Below are 23,871 nucleotides of genomic sequence, written 5' to 3'. Positions count from 1 at the left end.
AGGCCCAGCTTAGACTCACTGGATATCTTCGAGCCTTTCTTGAGTCCAGAGAGAAAAAGAAAAAAATAGACAGCTATGTGGCATCCTCTTGGATTGAATCCCCACTGGTAGCTTTCTTGGTGAGGAAGGGGAAAGGGTCTTAATGGTTCCTTTATAGAATCTCTCTCCCATTCCAATCCTAATCAGGATTTACATATGACCTACTCCCTCTACTGGAGGGATGGAAGTTGGACTAGAAAGAAAGAAAGAAAAAAGGAGAAAAAGATTGGGACCTTCATTTTCTTGGGCGTGACGCCTCATATTTATGCAGTATTTTATATTTTACAAGGTTCTTTATCATTCCAGTATTTCATTTCATAGATTCATTGATCGTAGAGATAGAAAAAGGATCATTATTAGTTTGGTGATTTGTTTGACATAGTGAATTTTTTAGATTAAGAAACTGAGGTTCAGAGAGAGGTAAGAGACTCACTAAGTATTTCACGGGTATCAAGTACAGCCAGGATTTGAATTTAGGTCCTGCCACTTCCCAATCATGAAACCCTCCCTACAAGATAGGCCAAGTTAGGCAGCATGATAAGATGGAAAGAACATTGAAACTGGAATTGGAGGACCTGACTTCCCATCCCTGATGCTTCCTATCAAATAGGCAAAGCATTTCCTGAGCCTCAGTTTCCTCATTGTAAAGGGTTTTGGATTAGTTATCTTCAGAGGCCCCTTTTGGGTCCACAAGATCTGTGGACCCTGAAGGTAGAAAATTTTCAGTTACTTTCCTAAGGCCACATAGTTGATAATTAGCTAGTTCTAGGCTCAGTTCTCTAAGTTCTCAACCATGAACTTTCCTGGGCTGGATGCTGTGATGTGGAGTTGGGGTTCCTTGACTTTTGCCCTTTCCTATCACTCGATCCAAATTATGTTCTCAATTTGTGAGTAATGGATATTCAATATTTTTTTTTCCATCTGAGAAGGGGTTTCCGATCATAATGCATTTAAGGAAAGCTACACACACACACACACACATACACACACACACATACACAGAGAGAGAGAGAGAGAGAGAGAGAGAGAGACAGAGAGAGAGAGAGACAGAGAGACAGAGAGAAAGAGGAGAGAAAGAAAAAAGGAGAGGAGAGAGACAGGGAGACTGTGTGTGTGTGTGCATGTTTTTCCTTTTATTGTCCCAGAGGACACAGTTCCCAAGACAGACTATTACAGAACTGCAGAGAGATAGAAAGACAAAGAGAGAGATAGAGACACAGTGAGACACAGTGAGACAGAGACATACAGAGACAGAGAGACACAGAGAACAATGAAAGAGAAAATAAGATCTGGAATGATATTCAAAAGAGAAGACAAAGAATGAAGGAAAGAGAATAAGAGAGAGGCAGAAAATGAGTCAAAGAGACAGACTGAGAGACAATAAAAGCTAGAACGAGAGATGGAGAGAAAAGACAATGAATAAAGGAGAGGCAGAGGGAATGAAAGACCGACCGACACAGACAGATTATTGACACACACAGACATTGGAGAGAGCGCTCGTTAGGCCGACAGCTGTCTCTGCCCCTTCTTCCCCGCCGCTGCTGCCCCGGTAGGGCTAGGCACGGCGAGGCTGCCCCTCGGGGGGAGTCCTGGTTGTAGTCCGTTCCCGGAGCTCACAGCGAAAAGCTCACAGCTATTCGAGCTCGCTGGTCTGCCCGCTTTTCTCTCGGTGGTGGTGGTGGTGGTGTGTGTGTGTGTGTGTGTATGTGTGTGTGTGTGTGTGTGTGTGCAAACAGCTAGAGATCGCGGTGTGTGTGTGTGTGTGTGTGTGTGTGTGTGTGTGTGTGTGTGTGTGTCTGCGCCTATGTGTGCTTGTGTGCGCGCGTGTGTGCCTGGGAGGGTTGCCCGAACCCTGGCCCCTCCCTCCCCCCCACCCCCGGCACATTCCCCGCCCCTTCCCCAAAGAAGAGGCCGAGCTGGTATTTTTCCACCCAGCAGGATGGGTGATGCTAAATGCTCCCTCATTAGACAACAGACACGAGAGGTCAGGAAGAAACCGCTTATAAATTACCGTTTCCTCCCTCGCAGCCCGGCTAGTTGGACTGCGACGCGGAGCAGGACGCACGCTCCAGGCTCCCAGCGCTCGCAGACGCCGGTTCCTTGACAAAAGCAGCGGCGGCAGCGGCAGCGGCGGCACCAGTCACGGCAGCGGCGGCGGCAGGTAGCATTGTCGCGGCTGCTGGAACCCGGGCGCGGGGAGGACGAGCCGAGGGAAGGTAGGCAGGGAGCGCTGCGGGCGGAGAGAGGGGCCGTGGGGAGCTAGCGTGCGAGCAGGGCGACCCCGGGAGCTGGCCCAGGACGGACGGCTCCTATTCCCCGGGCTGCTCGGAAAGAAAATCAGCCGAACCAGACAATAGCTGTGTGCGCCCCGGCGTGCGCGGAAGCGTGCTTTGTGACCCTGGTCGAGGTGCAGAGCTGCCGGCCCGGCTCGGCCCCGCATCTCTCCCTGGCCACGGACAGGCCACGCTGCGGTCCGACCCGGCTTCTTCCTCCCGCTCCGCTCCGCTCGTCCTCCCGTTAGGTACGGCGGCTGGTCGGGCTAGCCTTGCGCCTTGGCCGTGGGTATTAGTCTCTGCTGCCCCCCGCCCCCTCCAGCCCACCTTCCCTCCTCCCTCCAGTCCGCCGCAGCCCCTTTTCATCCCCCCCCTCCCCAGCTTCACATTACCTTTGATTGAGAATTACCCTCTTCCCCCCTCCCCATACCCGGTGGGTAGATGGGTCCTGATTTGCCTCCCCCTGCCCAGGCTCGGCGGCATTTAGATTTGGGGGTGGAAGCGGTGGCGAGAGGAGGGGGAGGAAGGGGAGCTGGGAGTGGTGTGTTTTTGTTTCCCTGGTAAATTGCAATTTTTAAAAATGCCTTTTGATGCTGGGGATGGGGGGAACGGTGTGGAGAAGGCGGGGACGTATATGTGGGTGAGTGGGAAGGCAGACCTTTAGGTCTGGTACAGAAGGACCCCCACCTCGCTCCCCAATACAGCTCTTCGATTCGCTCCCCTTTGGCGAGGAAGCCCGCAGTGTTCTCGGGGGATGAGGGGGGGCCTCTGCCCTCCTGCATCTCTGCTGGCGGGGAGGGGGCTAGAGGGAGGCAGCTGGGAGCATCGAGCCCAGAACCTCGGAAGCACTGTCTGCTTTTACGGGCGAACCTCGCTTAGCTCCCCTACCTCCCTCCTCCCACCCCCTCACCCCGACACATGGGTGCATGCATACATGCTGCAGATGGAGACCAGAATCCAGGTCTGTGACCCCGGGGTAGGACGGAGCGGTGCTCCCGGTGCCAGGAGGGGTTGGGAAGTGTCTTTCTGTGTGTGACAAATGAATTAGCCAGATCAGAACTCGCTCTCTTGCTCTCTCTGCCTCTCTTCGCTCACCTATAATCGTTTCCCCTTTTGGGGAAGGTAAAAAGAGGCTGTCGCTCCTTGGAGACGACACCCCTTTCCTCTTTCTTCCCTCCTCCTTTCTCCTCCCTCCTCCCCCACTTCTGTTTTTCAAGGTGAAATGGTAGTCCGTGTTCAAGCCTGGATGTCTCCTTTTCCAAATAACAGCCTGGGTGCTGGGCGACCGAATTAAGGAGGTCACACTTCAGTCCTTACGAGTAGAAACAGGGCTTGGATAAACCCGTCCAGACGTTGGAGAGATTTCAATGGTTTTGGCCACTTTTGTCAGAAAAGGAGGGAGGAGGGCCTCGATGGACTTTTATCTCAGCTGCCCCAGAGAAGGCATTAATGAAGTGGGCAGAGGAAGAGGAGGAGGAGGAGGGAGGAGGCACCCGGGTGTAAGCGCTATTTTGGTAGTGCCAGTAGTCCCTTTGGCAAGGTGGACATCTCCAAACGCTTCACAAGCATCATGGGAAAAGAATCAGGGAAAAAAAAACCTCAACGATGCCAGCCTGCAGGCCCTGTGCCCATCTGTCCACTCTAGTTGAGATATCTGCTAGTTTAGGGTTTGTGTGAGTGTGTGTGTCCATGCCCATCAGCTTATTAAACCTCCCAAGACACCAGGGATATCAGGCTTTCCAGGCATTGTGATCCGCTGTCGGGATTTGTATTTCTCGATTTGGAATTGATTAAGCTGGACAACTTTTGGCAATGTGTGTGTGCAAATTAAACTCTGGGAGAAGGATTCTCCCAAAGGATGGCTATCTTTTAGAGAAACTCAGGGGAGGAGGAGTTTATTTTTGTGAGAGGAACATGGCTAGCTCCTAGCAACCAGTGCCTTCCTTTGGCATTAGGAGAAGAGAGGGAGGAGGTTGGTGGGTGATGGTGGGAATAAAGGAATTTTATTGAAGGCTGTTGAGCCAGGAGAGTGAATTAGACAGATCTGGGAAGAAAGGCAGCCTGCTGGAGGGACTGGGAATGGGTGCTTTCTCTGGTTATAGCTTCAGATAGTAACTGGAAATTGAGCCTTACCATAGATAGCCAATAGCTATAAAAGCAGACTATGGAAAGGCTGGCCATTGTTACTCTTTCATGCTCCCAGAAGTTTACCCACAAAGGCAAAAATCTCTAGTTTTAAGTAGACCAACTGGGAAGAAGAGGAGTTATAGAAAGAAAAGCCCTATTAACATTTTGAAAAAAAAAACAAGAAGGAATTTTTTGGATGTTTTTGCTGCTCTGAAATATGATTTTATTAAATATTAGAATCCTTTGTTTTTGAAAGGTGGAAGGAAACTTTGAGGTCCAATAATCCAACCCCCTCAGTTTTACAGATGAGGAAACAGGAACAGAAAGGTCTTGGAGGCAGAGTGTGAAAGAACCTAATGAAATCCAGAAGATCAAAGATTGGAGCTAGAAGAGACAAGGAGAGCCATTAAGTACAACCCCCTCATATTTATATGAGGAGACAGACCCAGAAAGTCTAAGTTGCCTAAACCACTGGGATTCAAATTCATGACCTCTGGCTTCAAATGCATTTAAGAGACTTTAATAGGATAGAACCTAGAGATCTGGGGAGGAAGAGCATGGTGATGCTGTTCTATTTTATGGAAGGTTGGAATAGAAGAAGTCATCTGCTTCAGTGCTTTTAATTTATAGATGGAGAAATTGAGGTCTGGAAGGGGAAATTTTCCCCCCAAAAAATCACATAGTTTATTAGTAGCAGTCAGATTTCCTTGAGGAAGATCTGGGGAAAAAAATCAGTGCTTCCTAGTATCATCACATCATATGGCTACATGGATCTGTATTTGGGATACAGTAATTGATCAGTCATATCTGACTCTTGGTGACCCTTCGGGTGTTTTGTGTTTTTTTTTTTTTGTTTTTTTTTTTGACAAAGCCATTGCCCTTTCCTTCTCCAGATTATTTTACTGATGATGAAACTGAGGCAAACAGAGTTAAGTGACTTGCCCAGTCTGAGTAAATGTCTGAGGTCAGATTTGAACTCAGGAAGATGAATTTTCCTGATTCAGATATGGTACTCTCACTACTTCCCCATCTAGTTATGGTACTAATTAGTTTTATTTTTTATTTATGAGTTCAGAGAACTGAAATGATTTGTCCATGGTCATACAATTCATGAATGGAAGAGCCCAAACTCAAGTCCGAGCTTTGTCTCTATTTCCAGTACTCTTTTAATAGTACTGTGCTACCTGTCTCTGGCAGTCAGGACCTATTAGTGAAATTGAGGTTGGCTTCTTTTAGGAATTAAAAAAAAATCACATAAAATGCAAAATAGATGATACTTGAGAATCTCAGAGAACATCTAGTCTTAGAATCTTAGAACTAGAATCAAAGGGGGCTTCAAAGTCTATTCCAACCCCCTTGTTTTTTTATATATATTTTAAAAATCTCTTCCCCCCTCAAGTTAAAGATAAAGAGAGATAGATAAGTGAATGACTTGCCTAAAGTCATACAGGTAATTAAGGTCAAGAAATAGGATTCGAGCCAAATCTTCCAACTTGAGAGCAACAATCTTTCAGTGGTACCATGTTGTCTACTCCTCTCCTCCCCCTCCCTTCCTTCCCTTCCCTCCCTTTTTTTTTTTTTTTTTTTTTTTTTTAACAGCTTAGAAAACTAAGCCTCTTACAGGTACTGGGGAAGTAGGGAAGGACTTATTTGGCCAAGGTCAGACAGGTAGTTAGTGGCAAAACCATGACTTAAGAGACCAGTTTTATACTGAGTTCCTCTCTGAATTTTCCTCATTCCCAGATAGGGTTCTTGATTGGCAATCCTAGACTAGTACTTTTAGCTTTTTTTTTTTTTTGTGCTCCAGGTGATCTGGCAATTTCAATTGGCCTAAACCTTATGTACAAGGAGGGGTCAGAGGTTAAGAAGCCTCTGGAAGACCTGTTGCTTCTTCCCAAAATTGTACTGCTTTTTATTCGCCACTTAAAAACTAATGCTACTGTTGTCCGTGGGGGTGATGGGAGGGAAGGGGTTCCTCAGGTGAGCCCAATTCCAGAGGAGAAACAAAGTCCTGGAACAAGCATAAAGTATCTCTTGGCTGAGTCAGTGGAGGCTTTGGGGGGCGGGAGAGGGGGGGGCTTCTGCTGCCCTCTGAAATTGTCAACACTGGCAAAGCTCAAGTTTCTGTCACTTCCCTCCGAAGACCGTCAACAGTGAAAACAGCTCTTTCCGGCAACAGCTGACTCAGCGATGTTTGTCAACTCGACTTTGCGAAAGCATTCGTTTGCGTCTGTTCTGTGGCAGACTCGGGGAGGCTTCCAGGTGTGGATTTCCAGATTAATGAGAAAAATGGCCAGGCTGGCTCATGCCCTTAGTGGGAGCTGGCGCTGCCATCCCTTTGTCCTTAGTAGCGGGCACTCAATATGATAATGAACTGCTACTAGACCTCCCCACGGGCAGGCTCCAAACATGCATTTTAAGAGTTTTCAAGTTAATTAACCTCCCCTGTTCCCTTTGATTTTAGCCAGGAGTTACAAGGCTAAAAGTACCTAAAGTGAATTATGGCCACCCGGAAGCAGGACCTTTCTTTTTCCCCAACCTGTTGCTGTGGCTGCTCTTTGGGAAATTGATTGCTGGTCCGTGCCAGGCTGGGATGTGTTTGTACCTTGATTGGGGAAGAGCCTCTAGCCTCACTGTATTGCTGAATTGAAGCAAGTCACTTCCCCTTCTCTTAAGTCTCATTTCCTCCCAACGAGGGAGGCTAGATTAGAAAAATCCCAAAAGTCTCTTCTGGCTCTAGCACTCTATGCTTCTGTTTCCACTTAGTGCTACTGTTTAACTTCAGAAAACTTGTGATGACTTTTAGGCTTGGGAAGAAACTCTTTCAATTCACTGGTATGCTGGGAGAAATGGGCGTTTTTGGCTCCTGCAGCATTCTGGTTAATAGTGGCCCTATGGCTCCATGTGTCTTCAATAATCATTAATTAAATCCCTCTCTTGTTAGAGGCACTGGGGATCCAATGATGACAACCTTATAAAGGTCTTTGCCCTCTGAGTCTCCGCTGAAGTGACACGGTAGCTGTATAAAGAATAAGAAATACAAGGAAATTAGGAAGAGGGAAAGGGTTTCCATAGGTAAAGCTCGAAGGAAGCTAGGAATTCTCAGTGGTAGTACATTTCAGGATTACAAGATAGTTTGGTCTATATATACAAAGTCCTAGGAGCAGGAAATGCAATGTCAAGTGCAGAGAAGAGCAAGTCTACTGGTTTGGCTGAAATGGCCAGTACATGAAAAGGGAGTAAGGTGCCTGATGAAAGGCTTTAAATGCCAGGCTGAGCAGCATGTATTCTACCCTAGAAGCAATAGAGAGCCTTCCAACATCCATTATATTTATTAGGCTTTTCTCCAGTATGAATTTTCTGATGGTAAGAAATGCATTTCAGCCTAAAGACTTCCTGCATCAATTATGTAGCTTCCAAGTTTCCAAAGAGTTTGAATAAATAACACTATGCTGGATTAAATTCAATTTATCTCCCATTGACAATTTAGGAGGCCTTGAATTTTTGAGGTCATCAATTTTTTTTCTACCAGTGATGCAATATTGGATTGATTACTGTAAGACCTCGACTGAGGACTTCCCCCAATGGCTCTTTACTGGATAGAAGTGACCTTGAGCTGTCAGAACTCAAGCTCTGGCAGGATTTAGCAAACTGAAAAGTCTTGGATTATAGGCTTGGTAATATATGTGGTAGTTTAGATCAATCCAGGCTCAAAGGAGTTACATTTTATACCTTCTTCTCTCTCTCTTCCCTCCCCTTACCTAGTAAAACAAGACCTGTCAAGTACGGCGAGGCCCTCATTTGAACAAATAATGAATCTGGTGCTGGGTTCATGTTTTTGAATCCTCACTAAGTGAAGTGAGGAGTATGTCTTTCTAGCCCAATGGCTATATGCGATGTGAATCTGATTAATGCAACCACTTCACAAAATTCATTATTTGCACTAAATCAGAACTAGATATGTCGAAATAAAGTCTTCTCACTGCAGTTCAATGAACAAGATCACAGATTTGAAGTTGGAAGGATTCTTAGAGATCATTCTCATTTTATAGATGAGGAAACTGGGACCAAAGAAATAAACTACTGTGACTTGGCGCAGTGGATAGAGCACTGGGCTTAGAATCAGGAAGACTGGCCTTTTAGGAGTTCAAATCCAGCCTCAGAGATGTACTGTGTGACCCTAGACAAGTCACTTCATCCTGATTGCCTCTGTTTCCCATCTTAAAATGAGTTGGAGAAGGAAATGGCAAACCACTCCAGTATCTCTGTCAAGATTACCACAAATGGGGTCAACAGAGTCAGATATGACATAAATGACTCAACAAGTTACTCCAGATCACAAAAGTAGTAAGTAAATTCAAGAAATGTTTATTAAATGCCTACTATGTACAAGGTATTATGCTTGGCACTAGGGAAAAAATACAAAGATAAAAGAGGAATTTTGGCTTGCCCTCAGTGAATTTACATTTATTTGCCTGTGGGAAGATAAAATGATGAAGGCACCAACTTTGACTTCATTTTGTATATAAGAAGAAATGATAGATACAGTCTGATTGATTCTTCCAGTCAATGAGGATTTATGGAATCTCCACCACAAAGCAATGTACAGTGGGCAGATCGCTGTATCTGAGGGCCAATGAGCTGGGTTTTGTATTGTACTTGATACTGGCCCTGCCACTTCTTTTTTTTTTTTTTTTTTAATAGCCTTTTATTTACAGGATTTATACATGGGTAACTTTACAGCATTAACAATTGCCAAACCTCTTGTTCCAATTTTTCACCTCTTACCACCCCCCCTCCCCTAGATGGCAGGATGACCAGTAGATGTTAAATATATTAAAATATAACTTAGATACACAATAAGTATACATGACCACAACATTATTTTGCTGTACAAAAAGAATCAGACTCTGAATTATTGTACAATTAGCTTGTGAAGGAAATCAAAAATGCATGTGTGCATAAATATAGGGATTGGGGATTTAATGTAATGGTTTTTAGTCATCTCCCAGAGTTATTTTTCTGGGCATAGCTAGCTCAGTTCATTACTGCTCCATTAGAAATGATTTGGTTGATCTCGTTGCTGAGGATGGCCTGATCCATCAGAACTGGTCATCATCTAGTATTGTTGTTGAAGTATATAATGATCCCCTGGTCCTGCTCATTTCACTCAGCATCAGTTCATGTAAGTCTCTCCAGGCCTTTCTGAAATCATCCTGTTGGTCATTTCTTACAGAACAGTAATATTCCATAATTTTCATATACCACAATTTATTCAGCCATTCTCCAACTGATGGACATCCATTCAGTTTCCAGTTTCTAGCCACTACAAGAAGGGCTGCCGCAAACATTTGTGCACATACAGGTCCCTTTCCCTTCTGGCCCTGCCACTTCTTAACTGTCACCCTGTACAAGTCACTTATCTTAGTTTCTACCTAAGGGGATTGGCTTCAGTGACCTCCAAGGTCCCTGTGAGCTACTCTTAGCTAGAAGGTGAACAAGATTAAAATGTCATTGGGACAAATAAAAAATGCAATATAACATAGATAATGTTAATTAATGGTTTTCTAAATTTCTAAGTGAGCTGATGGGATTCTCTTTATGTTTGACTCCATTGATAGAGGCACTGTGCTGCTAACAGCTGTCCTCCTCACTCGGGCTCCTTCCAACTTCTCTCTGACAGGTTCGAGGATTTGCTGGTGTGCAACATGGACAAGCTTAGGAGGCCCTAGGCCATCTGAATGACTAAAATAACCCGGCTGAAATGACCAAATCGGATTGGCCTCTCAGTAATCCGATTACTGATAAGGGTTGACCTGTAAATGTTCGATTGTTCAAACCACTGCAATCACCCCAAGGTTACGGTTGAGCAGGATCCAGATTAGAACCCAGGAGGACTGACCCTTGAGTGGAACAGAGCTATGGGGTCACACATGAGGAGTAGTTTGACTCTGGATCTGGTATCTTTTTGACTCAGCCCATCATGGTGGGTATAGACTATGTTAAATGGGTAGCGTGCATATCCATTTTTATTTAAAACATAAGAAGCACTATGGCCTAGTGGGGAGAGAGTTAGCTTTGAAGATAGGAAGACTAGGGGTAAAATTCTGCTTCTGATACCTATTGATTTTGGGCATAGTGCCCTGAGAGGATCTCTAAGACTACTAAGTGGGAACAGCTGATGCCACTGAAGTTAGGAGGCCCTGGGTTCAAATCTAGCCTCAAATATTTAATACTTCCTAGCAGTCACTTAACCCCAGTTGCTTCAGGAATTGCCTCAATAAGACTACTAAGTGACTTACAAGTTGCTGACCTGCATTAGTATAGGGATTTGGTAGTACCCCTATAGAGGGACAGCTGGATGTGTCAATGGATAGAGTGATGTATTGGAGTCAAAACCTGGATTCAAATTCAGTTTCAAAATCCAGCTAGCTGTGTGATCTTCATCAAGTCACTTAGCCTGTTTGTTGTAAGCACCGGAGAAGGAAATGGCAAACTACTCCAGTATCTTTTCTAAGAATGAGTAAGCTATTGTCCATGGGGTCCCTCTTCCCAACCAATATCACTGACAATATTGTATCTGAATTGTTTTGTAAATAAAAACGAATGAGAGGTCATGAAAAAATGGGAGAATACTTTGCATTAACAATCTCATAGACCTTAATTCTAATCCCTGTTTCATCAATAAGTGAGTGACTGGGCAAATCTTTGCCCCTCTCTTTATCTGGTAAAAAGGTGAGGGCTCTGCTAGCTGAACTCTGAGGGACTTTTGCAGCTTGGAAAAATATCTATGATTTATTGACCCTATTAGATTTAACAGTGACTACTTTAGGGAACTAACTAGGCAGATTTATGTGCGAGCTATTATTAAAAAAATAAACAGCAGGTTCTTTTCTCACTCCCCCAAATCCAGGACACATTTAACCTGCCTTCTGGTTTCACCTTAAAAAAATTGGGAAGTTTAAAAAGGAATGCAAGCTTTTAAGATGTTTGCCTGTTGAACCCTGGTCAATGGTTGAAAGGAAAAATGAGGCCTCTTCTGGGGACTGTGTAGAAGTCCAAGGTTCAATGCCACTTAGAGGAGGGAGAAACTATATAAAAATGCCAGAGCCAATGCTGAATAACCTGCTTTTCATATCTTGTAATGGGGATCCACCTGACTGCTCCAGGTCTGGACTTCAATTGGAGTGACCCTGCTTTGGTAAGAATAGATCCGAATCATGACAGATATCTTACAAGTTTCTTACAGGGCTCTTTGTAAATCTTTCATAACTGTGGCCCCAGTTTGAGTCTAGTTCTAAGAAAAAAAATCCATAGACAACAGAATTTTCAACGGGGAATCTGATATGGGACAAATCTTAATCTTTAAATCCCCCTCCTAATAACTTCAATAATTCTCTTCCCATTCTGCCAATTCTTCTCCCCCCCTCCCCCCACTCTCCAGGCAATTAGGGTTAAGTGACTTGCCCAGGGTCACACAGCTAGGAAGTGTTAAGTGTCTGATTCAGATATGAACTCGGGTCCTGCTGACTTCAGGGCTGGTGCTCTATCCACTGCGCCACCTAGCTGCCCCTTATTCTGCCAGTTCTTGAAATGAGACATCTCTTATTCTAAACCTCCTTCTATCCCAGATCAGATCTAAGGCAACTAGATCAGGTGATATTTCAGAATTTCATGAAAGTGACTAGTGGAGGATACTTTTGACCAGGGATATTTCAGCATTCTATGAAAATAACCAATGGAGGTTAGAGCATGACTGACCTGAGAGCCTTTACCACCTGAAGAATGACTTGGAGCATCTTGTGGTCAAAGTACTTGCTTCCAGGAAGGATTAGGTATAAAAGGAGTTTTTGAAGGCTAGCCCTGTGTAAATGCCATTTGAATATAAACTGAGTTGATTAAAGGCATTGTGGTACAAGGATAAGGGGATTGTCTTTGGAATCCAAAGACCTGGATTTGAATCCTAATTTTGCCATCCACTATCAGTTTGATTTTAAGCATGAGAATCTACACAAGTAAAATACAATTCATCTTCAATATATCTATTCTTGGACCTCAGTTCTCCCAAATGTAACTAATCGCCAAGGTTCCTTATTGCTAACTCTAATGAGACTACTTTTACTTTAAACATTTCTTTAAAGGGAAAAATAATGAATAACATGTGACACTAAGGTCTGACACAAGCCATTTTGACAAGAGAAGACAGTCAACCCAGTATCCTGTCTCCTAAAAACAACAACAAAACTTCATTCGATGATTTTTTTTTAAAAGCACTAATTATGTATGAGATGCTGTTGGAGTTCAGATACAATGCACCCTGCATTCAACTTTAAAAAAAAATGTAAATATAGGAGAAGAAATAAGATTTTGTGGAATTTTCATAGAACTAATAGTGATCATTTCATAAACCTAGATTACTTCATTTTACAAATGGGGAAACTGAGGACCTAGGGAGGTTTACATACCATGTATTGAGCCAGTACTTGAACTTTTTTCTCCTTTTTTTCTCAATAGTCTTTCCAATATACTATTGTTTCCTTTAGTGCTGACAAGGTGTCATAAAAGGTCATAAGGAGAAAATTTGGTATTGGGATGGGGAACTGGATAGCATGAAGGTTGGGGGGAGCTCAAAGAAATCTTCCTCAAGCAAAGATTTTTTTTTAAATATAGAATATCAAATGATATGATAAATTCATAAACCTACAATTTATTCCTTAAAAAACCCTCAGATTTCAATCTGGCTAAGATCATAGGTATAGACTGCTATTTATGATCAAAGATTTAAGGCTCAGCTCAGGAGATGCTTTCCTCAAAAGGTCTTTCGTGATCCTCTAAATCGTTTGTGTTTTTCCCATCCCACCCCAATCAGATCAATTTAAGATCAAAGATTGCTGTAGTGATTTGTTTTCAGCACTGACCTACAGGTATTTTAGGGAGTGCACATCAAGGCTATACTCCACAAAAGCTGGTCCATGGCTTGGGAAATGTTTTAAACACATCAGATCTAAGAAAAATCATTCTGTATGCACAGCTAGCTTCTCTGAAAATATAGCAGCTAGCTTAGGATATGAGTATTAGAAAGGTTGGTAGCCTTTGAAGCTATACCAGGCCACTCCCACTTATACTTTGAAGTTCAGAACCCTGGAACTTGAGGACCAGGTTGATTGTTCTACACAGAAAGTAATTTGTTTCTTTGAACTTAGAAAATATATGACTAAAATTGTGGCATTAGTGTGTGATTGAACCAAATGCCTGTATATGAAATAAGTGCCAGAGATTAAAGTGGATGCCCTTTAAAATTGCCACAAAATAAAGAATATGAGTTTTCTGTTATTGTTGTTTTAAATGTGATCTCTTGCAAGAAGCATTGTGGTACAGGGAGCATGGTAGAGTAGTGTAAAGAGGACTGGATTTGGAGTCGAGACTAGGTTCAAATTTGGCTCTAGTGTTTACTACTTCTGATTTTGGATGAGTCATCCGTTGACTTTTTTGGGGGCCTTATTTTTCCTCATCTGAAAAATGGAAAGATAGTGGGGATTAATTATATCCATAATCTCCAGATTCTCTGTTAGCTTTAAATCTTGTGACCAATGTGGACTGGAGTTCATACCTGGCGACCTCTTTGAGCCTAAGTTTTCTCCTCATCTGCCCTGCTTCTTTCAATTTTTTTTTTTCTAAAGTGCAAATGTATGGAAGAGGGGAGAAGCATAACATAAATACATACATGTCTGCTTGACTTGCAATGGTGGGCACCGAGTCTCCAGAGTCAAGGATCGGGCTTAAATTTCCCTTCTAATGTTTAGTACATGTATGATTTTAGCCATTTGATCTTTGTGCATCTGGGATTCCTTATCTGTAAAATGAGGGGGATGACTACATAAGACCCCTACAGCTTCCCAGTGATGATCCTGTATCCAATTATAACACCATCAATCTAACTGGAGGGCTTCATTCTTTATATCAGAATTAGAAACCCCCTCTGCAGCAGTATTGCTGGCTAATAGTATTTCATTGTGTTGTTTTTTTTTATTTCTTAAATCTACAAGTTTTTAGTTTTGAATGGAAGGCCAAACATAACCTTTTTTGGGGGTAGGGAAGCTGTTCATTCCTCTCCCCCCCCACACACACACTCCCACTGAATGACAGCAGCAATAGACAGAATTTCATTACATTTATGACCTGTAACTCTCTGCTCCTGCCCTGCTCTCTTTGTCTTGGCTGTCTACACATTGTGCTGGAGAGAGAATAGGGAGTTGGAAAGCATCTTCCCATTGAGAAATTTACATAGTGCAGCTGGAAGTCTTAAAAGGACTTTTGAAGGAGGCCAAGGAGATATAAATCAAAGGCAGGGAGATGTTGGAGTTGACCTCTGTCTGGCCACAAGCATAGGGTTATTCTGGGTTTGAGGTCTGGGGTGTGTGGGGATGGCGTTTGTCCTTTCTGGGGGAGCGGCTGTCTACCTGGAGCCAACTTCCAATTCATTTCAGTTCAGTTGAATCATCAAACATGTATTGAATGCTTCCAGTATGGATGGCTTTATGGGTAGAAAAACAAAAACTCTCTGAGCTTATTTCTCTATTGGGGATACAGCATACATGCAAATAATAATAATAGTTGACGTTTATATAACGTTTAAAGTCCTTTAAAATATTATCTCACTTGATCTGTACATCAACTCTGAGAGACAGGTAATTATTATCCTCATTTTACAGATGAGGAAGTGGAGGCAAATAGAAACTAGGTGACTTGCTCAGTATCACACAGCTAGTATCTAAGATGGAATTTGAACTTGAGATTTCCTGATTCCTGATTGGGGTGGGATGGGAAAAACACAAACGATTTAGAGGATCACGAAAGACCTTTTGAGGAAAGCATCTCCTGAGCTGAGCCTTGAAGGGAGCTAGGAATTCCAAGAGATCAGAAACAGAATTTAGGAAGATGAACGAGCTTGAGGGAAAGCTTCATGAATTTAATTTAATTTTGGCCATATTGAATTGGAGATGCTCATATGGCCAGCAAGCACTTGGTGTGTTGGGAAGAGAATTCAAGAAAGAAACATCTGCATTGAGGAAAGTCTTAATCCATGGAAGCTGATGAGATCAGTGGAAGTAACTTTGATGCAGAAGAGAAGGGGGTCCAGGACAGTTCATTTTTGATGAGAGAATCAGTTATGAGTTATGAGGGAGAAAAGAACAGAGAGAACCCAGCCCCCTGCATAATTTAGATCACCTACAGAAGTGTGGCAAAAAATCATAGTGATGTTCCTGACCCAATTTGAGAGTCATTTGGAGAAAAAAAAATGCCCTTGAAGTCCCATGAGAGTGTTCCCATATCCAGGACCTAGGGCAAAACAGCTGTAGTCACCTCTAGTGACCTGCCTTTTTACACATGTCGATCTTTTAGAAGCAGAAAGAAGGGCCAGATGTTTGGACATATTGGAAATATAATAGAGATGTGTGTTGGGGATGGGGGAAGAATTTCTGAATGATTTCATTATGTAATATGCCTGAAGTCGGGGACCTCTGAGGCAGAGGGGAGCTCTCACTGTCATCCAGGCTAGCCCCTTCATTTTGCATCAGGCAAAGTCAGATTAGAGGGGCCATTTTAGCTAGAACATCATTTCTTGACTCCTAATCCAGACATTTATCAAGTGCTTTCTGTATACAAAATACTGTGTTGAACTATTTGTAAATAGATTTTGTAGATTTTTGTATTTTTGGTAAATTTGTAAATATTCTTTGTAAATAAACACAAAGCTTAGCTAACAAGAATGTTCCTGCTCTCAGGGAGTTAATAATCTAGACACACCTCATGTCTGTACCTTTCTAAGAATATCTTAAAATTTTCCAAGTGCTCTATTTTTGATTGCATTTGATCCTCACAATAATTCATACATATATAGCTCTCCAGGTCTTAGAAAACACTTTTCTCACAACTGCCCCTAAGTAAGTAATATCAACATTAATATTTATCCCATTTTACAAGAGAGGAACCTGAGTCTCCCAGAGGCTTTTTACTTACCTAGTAAAGACTGAGGCTGGGATACAGACCCAGGAAAGCCCAGAGCAATCATACTCCCATTTCACTAGCTATGAAAATAGATATAGGCTAAGTTGCTTGTAGAGTGAGACTAGATTCAGGGCCACTTTCAGCCTCTGGACATGTTGAACCAACTGCACACCTTGATTGGACTATTGACTTGTGTCCATGGCTTCTAGGGATGTGACTGAAAGGGTGCTTGGACATGGGAGGATGATTTTTGTCGGTTTTGATTGGTTCCCTGAAAGACAGGGTCCAAGTAGCAATGTACTGTTGTTGTTTGTTTAAAGTGCCTGAAGAAACTATCTTTTTGGGTCTCTTTTGGGGAAGTGCATGACTCTTGGGCTCAAAGGACTCATGTTTTGGTCTTTGTGGCTTAGAGAGGAGGAAGCAGACAGATGTCAATAAGACCGGAAGTTAAGTTAGGGAAGTTGGTGAGGTTCGTTCCTAATTCTCTTCCCCCACCCTGCCTCTCCTTTTTATTCTCGACCTTTTCCTTCTCCCATTTTCTCTGTTTATGCTCCATTCCTTTTCTTCTCTCAGGTGGCAGTTGATAAAGACTCATCGGTATGATTTCTTCAAGGGGATGCGATATACTAGGAAGACTCTCTGTCTGAGAGTCAGGAGACTTGGCTTGTAGCCCTGGCTGTGCTGCTCACTAGCTGTGCGAGTCTGGTCAGACTTCTTTTTGGTCTCGACCTCAGTTTTTAATGTCTGAAATAGCCATGGTGGTGGGGTGAGGCAAGAGAGGGATTAGAAATTGGATGATTACATCTGAAAGGTTCCTTTCAACCCTAATTATTCCAATAATAATTTACTTAAACTACATTTTTCTCTGGGGACAACATGGAATAATGGATAGAAAATTAGCTTTTGAGTTAGGAAAAACTGAGTTCAAATCCTATCTCTGAGCCCTAATTGGCTGTGAGACTCTAGGTAAAACTGTTAACTACTCCATGCCCTTAGCTACACTGAAAATTGCAGCAAAGATGCTGATCATCTGCTTTAGGAGTTTACTGATGAATTCATAATATAACCAAAATATTTTCTTAGGAAACTTTAAATACTGAGAAAGTTTTTAAGATGCACTGAAATGGTTGGGTAGGTAATGATCCTGGTAAATGTTGCTATCGAGAGAGGTTGAAACTGGAAGATCATTTTGTTTTGAGCTTTTTTCTATGGGGCTAGAGTCCATCTGGTGGCTACACTATGTCTGGTCCCAATGTTGGGATAGATGGGTGGGTTAGGACCAGACTGCCCAGAGGAAGTACTTATAGGCCCAGATGAAAAACAACAGGTTAAAACTTCGGTATTTGTCATCACTGGGCCATGTCTGAAATGGCTGTAGCACTTGCTTGGGCAACACAGGGAAACCAAGACTCGAACAATAACAAAATACCTCCCCGCCACCAGAAAGGCATTATGTATATGAAAGGATAGGCTATAGGACAGATTTTTAAGAAAGATGATTGAGTGAAAACTTACTTACATCAGGAGTGGGTTAAATAGGCAACACTACATAGATACTATGAAGGATATAGCACCCTCCAAAATCTATAAAGAAATAAGGGGGAAGGATGGGTGAATGGGGAAGCAAAGGGTGAGGGAAGAAGACAAGGAAGGAGGGATCCTTGGGTGAAGGGGGAGGTTAAGTAATAACAAGGCCAGTAAAGGAGCAGAATTAAAGCAAAGTGTTGGGGGTATGAGCCTTCTATCCTTTCTTAACTGTAGCCTGCTTAGGAGTGATGGGGTGGATGAAAGGGAGAAAAAAGAAGAAAGTAAGAAAAGTGATTGAGGATTCTGTGAAATTGTGAATCCTAGCATTCTCCTTCCCTTCTTTGATTATAAGCTCCTCAAGGACAGGAACTGCCTTTTGCTTTTCTTAGTATCTTGAGCACTTAGCACAGTGCCCAGTATTAAGTGAATTAAATGCTAGTTGATTTAGAAATGAATCTTTGGGTGCTCTGGGCTGGATACAAGTCCCCGGGGCATCTCTCAGTGAGACAGAATCCAAAAGTTTCGAGTTCACAAATTTGAAAGCAATTAAAGACTCCTGTTCCCATCTAATTGCAAGGAAGGCTGCCTTAGTTTTTCATTTTGGTCCCAGCAAGAACATATTTTTGTTGTAATTAGCCTGCTTTCCAAATCTTGGCACAACTTCTGGGACAGTCTGCAGCCCATAAGACAGAAGGATGACTGATGTACATTGCCCAGTTTCTGTGGGGCACTAATTCCCAGGGTGCTGGTAAGTTTCTTAGTGTGAACACACTGTTCAGAAAAAAGGGATGGGTCACATGGCTGGTGATTACACACATCACATGTGTAGAATTATCCTGACGGCATCTTTTTTTCTCTCTCTCCTATTTCTTCTTTTTGTTTCCTCTCTTGCAATAGGAAGAAAAAGAAAATACTCATTCTGAAGAGACTTCTAAATGTAAGTACCATTTTTTTCTTTGTCCTTTTGTATGACTTTTTGCAAGTTTATTACAGAGTATTTCTTTGTTCAAAAGCAAACCAAGTATTTCTTACATCTCAGATAATGAAAAAAATTGCTGGGCAATGAGACAGCCATTTGCTTGAACCTTTGTCTACACAATGCAGAGTTGTGGGTTCTATAGGAAATCTGGATTGTGTAGACAATTGAAGGTAACCTACACCATCTGACCCTGGTTTTCTTTCAACTCTCTGAGTAACTGTAACTATAAAGAAGGATAGGTTTTAATTATCTTACCACACATTTGTCAAGTAACTTAGTCAATTTGCTTCAATGTGTTGCTCAATGATAATACCTTCCCCCCGAGAATTAGCTTCAATCTTTCCAGGATATGGTTTGTTTACACAGAGTTGGTACATGTTGAGTAGGTCCAGGACTGGAAGTGTATATGGCCTTTCTTTTGTATTCTTAGCAGTTGGCTCTGTGTCGGGGAGCGCAGTAGGCACTTAATAAAAGCTTGGGGCATCTAGATGAAGCAGATCTTGCTCCAGACCTGGAGTCTGGAGGAACGGAGTTCAAATTTAACCTCAGACTTACTAGCTGTGCAACCCTGGACAAGTCACTTAACTCTATTTGCCTCAGTTTCCTCTTTTGTTCAAAGGAGCTGGAGAAGGAAACGGTAAGACAATCTTTGCCAAGAAATGGGGTCACTGAGAGTGGGATGGGATTGAAATGATCAACAACAATGATAAATACTTATTGATTTGACTTGACTGTGATATTCTGTGCTATAAGGTCTCTGAGTTCAGAAATTCTTTGAGAGTTATGAAATTTATGGTAGATATTCCTTGAATTGGGAGAGTAAGTCCACTCAGCAATGTGTATTTTCAGGTTTCAGTGAGAAGAGAATTATCCTTCAAACCCATGATGCAGTTCCACTTTTTCTTTAAATAGCTGACCTCCAGTTTAATCTTAATTTGAACAGTTAGCTTCTACTTTGATTTCTCCACAGAGAACAAATACTTAGCAGATCCAGTCCAGTGGAAATGTACTTTTCTGGGCAACAGGGGAGGAAATATCTGTGTTGTTTGTGGCCCTGGCCCTCTTGGCACAGCATCTAAGTCTGAATTATTTTGTTGGCTTGGAAAAGGCTACTGGTGCTCAGGATGGTCTAGACTCCTCTCAAATCCATGCATTTCTTTGTAGGACTTCTCGCTCCCTCCTGTTCCCCAAAGAATTTACATCCTTGGATGACAGTTATAATATTGGAATAGCAACTCCACTGGTTAATATGTAGCAAGAAGAAAATAGTTTGGTGGTTACAAGCGCGTTTAATATTGTAGAACTGGAATGTTGCTCCTTTCTGGTTTTAGATAAAAGATGGTTATGTTAATAGACCCCCTCGGCCCTTACTTCTTCAGCTGGCCGTTTTGTGGAAAACAAACTAAGCCGTTGTTCTTTTGAGGGAATTTCTTTTCTTTCCTAAATCTGAAGGGAACCCTGGACTAGGCAAGGATTCTAAAGCATAGACATGAGAGCTATTTGGGATGTTACAGATCACCCCGCCAGAAGATGGGGCCACAGACTGGGGCTTAAAAGGACAAACCCCTATCCTGGAAAATAATGTCCAGAGTGGTTGTGACTTGCCTGATTGTACACAGGTGTTAAATGGCAAAAGCATCATTTGACAGTCTGATCTCAGCCACGTCCTAGCTGGGTGACCCTGGGTAAGTCACTTTATCCTGTTTGCCTCAGTTTTCTCATCTGTAAAATGAGTTGGAGAAGGAAATGAGAAAAAACTCTATTGTCTTTGCCCAAGAAAATCCCCAAAGGGGTCACCAGGAGTCAGACAGACTGAAAGAACTATAATTACACCAACTACGACACCACCTCTAGGGAGAGATTTGGAGGGATCACAATATCTCTGGAGTGGAAGTGACCATTTAGTTCACTATGTACCCTTAAAAAGTTTCCTGTCTGCGATACACCCACATTTGTTACCACAGATTCTAGGCCATTGTTTCCAAGAAAGGGAATGCTATACATGCTTACAACAAATGCCAGCAGAAAGTGGATTCCTTTAAGGAAGGTGGGGTGGGGAAAGGAGAAAGTTGGTGCCATTAATGTGGCTCTGTTGTTAAGATCTAGGGCGTTGTTGTTTTTAATAGTCATATGACTTTCTAGTTCTATTTCCTACCCAGAAAAACTTAAGTACCTGGTGGCTGGGATTGTTAAGGTGAGTATCAACTTCAGATATAACCAGTTCAAGGAGGTGAGGTATTGAAATGTGAACCTCTTGGGAGGGGGAGGTAAATTCATCCTCGTCTAATCCAATTCAATGAGTATTTATATTTTTTCTCTTTAAATTTGTTTTATATATACTTATCCGACCTGTTTCAAAAGTCAAAGTGAAGTTTTAATGTGCTTGACACAAAAGTGTTTGGCTGTGGCAAATGAAAGCACAGGTGATGAGAGGTTGCTGTTGGGGAGGGAAGTTATGCTTCTTCCCCATTCTGTGAAATCCCAGATTTTTAAAAGTAATACATAGGAGTGAAAAAAACAAGTTCAGAGTTTGCTTTGATTTTCTTGTCTTCCGGAAAGAAGGGATGGAGTCAGATTGTATATATCGGGTAACCAGTTATTCCCAGCATGTATGTAGTTAGGAGAAGGAGGGAGAGAGGGAAGGGGGCGGAGAGAGAGAGAGAGAAAGAGAGAGAGAAGGGAAAAAGAAGGAGAGAGAGAAAGAAGAGGGGGAGAAGAGGAGAGGGGGAGAAAGAGATGGGGAAAGAGGGAGGTTAAAATGAAGGATATAAGGCTTTCAGAAATTCTCAAGTCTCAGGGGCGTAAATTTTCAGAAGAGAGAAGCTGCTTAGCTCTGAACTCCCAGAAAGGTGTGAGTTCATTCTGCTGACTGTCAGAACGGGACTTCACAAAGATGTGAGCTCTCAAACCCAGGAGCTCCTACTCTCCAAACTGAACATGCTGAAGATTTCATAGCACCCTTCCCTGAGGTAGCAGGAAAGATGCCAAGGTTTGCAGAATTTGGGGAGCTATGTCACATCCTACAATTATCACTTTCTTCCTTCCTATCTGACACCCTTTTGTCTTTTTAAGCGTCCACAGCATTAGAGAAGAGGGGAGGGGAAGAGACAGAAACTAGAAAGAACCCCAAAGTATATTTAGTCCAATCCCTTCATTTTAACAGTGAGGGACCAGAAGCCAAGCAACTAGTAAGGGGCAGAGTCAGAATTCCAACCCATATCCTAGTATACTTCTCATTCTACATCTAGTGTTCTTGATACCGTGCAGTATGTGTTGGTTTTCTCATGGAGTAAAATAGAGTTCATTAGCTTCTAGTTGCTTCTGACCAATTTAGTTCATTCCTTCCCTTGGGTGAACGACAGTGTAGATTATTGAGTGGTATCACAGAAAAAGCACCAGATTTGGAATAAAAGGCTCTTATCTTGACTTTGCTATTTATTAGCTATATGACACTGAGTAAATCACTTCTCTTTGGCTGTCTATTTCCTCCCATAAAATGAAGGAGCAGAGCTGAATGATTTTGAAGGACTTTTTGAGTTTTAAATCCTATAATTTATAATCTCTCATTAGTTATATTATCTTGAGTGAATTTCTTATCTTTTAGGAGCCTCATGTTATTTAGTTCTAGACTTATAGGATCAGATTAGATAATCTCTTAATATTTCATGGAGTTTTAAGGTTTTATGGCTGTAGTCACCTTCAGGAATTTTTCCCACCCCAGTTAAACTTAAGCTGAAATAAGGAGTGGAGCAAATGGGGAAAGTCATTCCTTGGAAGAGGTGCTTTGCTTTGAGTTAAGGTGTATGTAAGGTGTATCTCTGTAAACCAAGTCATTCGGATCTTATATTGATCACCTGAAATCAAGATATTAAAATCTGAACCAGAGACATCTATCTGAGCACTTTCTATGTGTCAAGCAACTCTTCTGAGTGCTGGGGATTCAAAGATTGGGACAAACAGAATCCTCACTCACAGGAGGCATACATTCAATTCTAGATAGCCAAATCCCTTAGCTCTTTCAGCAGTAAAAGCCTGTCTTCCATCTTGCTTGTGAGTCCCAAAGTAGCGTACGTTCCAAGAGATGTTAAAACTTCTCTCGAGTTTTGGATAAGTAGTGTCAGATCATTTCTGTGAATTTTTTTATTATCCTCTTATAGTGCCCACAGTCAGAGCTTCTTAACTGATTTTCATTCAGTGACTGAACTCTGAACAACTTTCCTACTGTGCCCTCTCCCGCTTTCCTTCTTCTTTCTCTTCTACCTCTCTTCTTTTCCTTCCCTCTCCCTCTCTTTCTACATTCCTCTCTGTATCCTTCTTTTCTTCCTTCTTCCTTTATGCCTTCTGTTTCTGTGTCTCTGTCTTTGTCTTTGTTCTCTTTCTGTTTCTCTGTCTCTGTCTCTCTCTGTGTCTGTCTCTATCTCTTTGTCTCTCTGCCTCTGTCTCTCTATCTCTGTGTCTCTGTCTCTCTGTTTTTCTGTCTCTCTCTCCATTGCTCTCTCCTGCTGCTCCTTTTCTTATCCTCCTTCTACTTCTCTATCATTCTCCTTCTCTTTTTATCTCCCTTCCTCTTCGTCTCTCTGTCTTTGCCTCCCCTTCCTGTCTCCTTCTCTCTAGCTTTCAAACACTACTTTTTATCCTCCTGTCTTTTGATCAGTTCCTGCCTCCTCCCCTTCATCTAGATGAATACCTTGACTGTAATTCTGTTCCTTTTGACTCTTTCCTGTACTCATTAATTCACCTCCCTTGGTTTCTCCTCCACCTTGTGCCCTCTTGGCTTTGAATTGCCTTCCTTATCTTTGCCACTTTCCTCCTTCCTGTTCCTGCCCCGTCTTGCTTCCCTGAGAGAAACAGGTTCTGAAGGCCGGGCTGATCAGAATCTCTCCTCTCCTGATTTCTCTCTGGAATTCCTAGAAGAAG

General features: G+C 42.5%; 1 protein-coding gene across 1 annotated transcript in view; it reads left to right on the top strand.

Moving 5' to 3' along the window:
- The first annotated feature begins 2,052 nt into the window (after positions 1 to 2,052).
- Positions 2,053 to 23,871, top strand: part of SLC6A6 (solute carrier family 6 member 6) — a 137,852-nt gene continuing 116,033 nt past the window's right edge. Inside the window, exons 1-2 of the mRNA XM_031955803.1 lie at positions 2,053 to 2,255; positions 18,873 to 18,912. The gene's annotated coding sequence lies outside the window, so the exon portion shown is untranslated. The remainder of the gene's footprint in view (positions 2,256 to 18,872; positions 18,913 to 23,871) is intronic.

This window comes from Sarcophilus harrisii, chromosome 1 (genome assembly GCF_902635505.1).
Source record: "Sarcophilus harrisii chromosome 1, mSarHar1.11, whole genome shotgun sequence".
NCBI lineage: Eukaryota > Metazoa > Chordata > Mammalia > Dasyuromorphia > Dasyuridae > Sarcophilus > Sarcophilus harrisii.
This window is presented reverse-complemented; position numbering and strand designations above follow the sequence as displayed.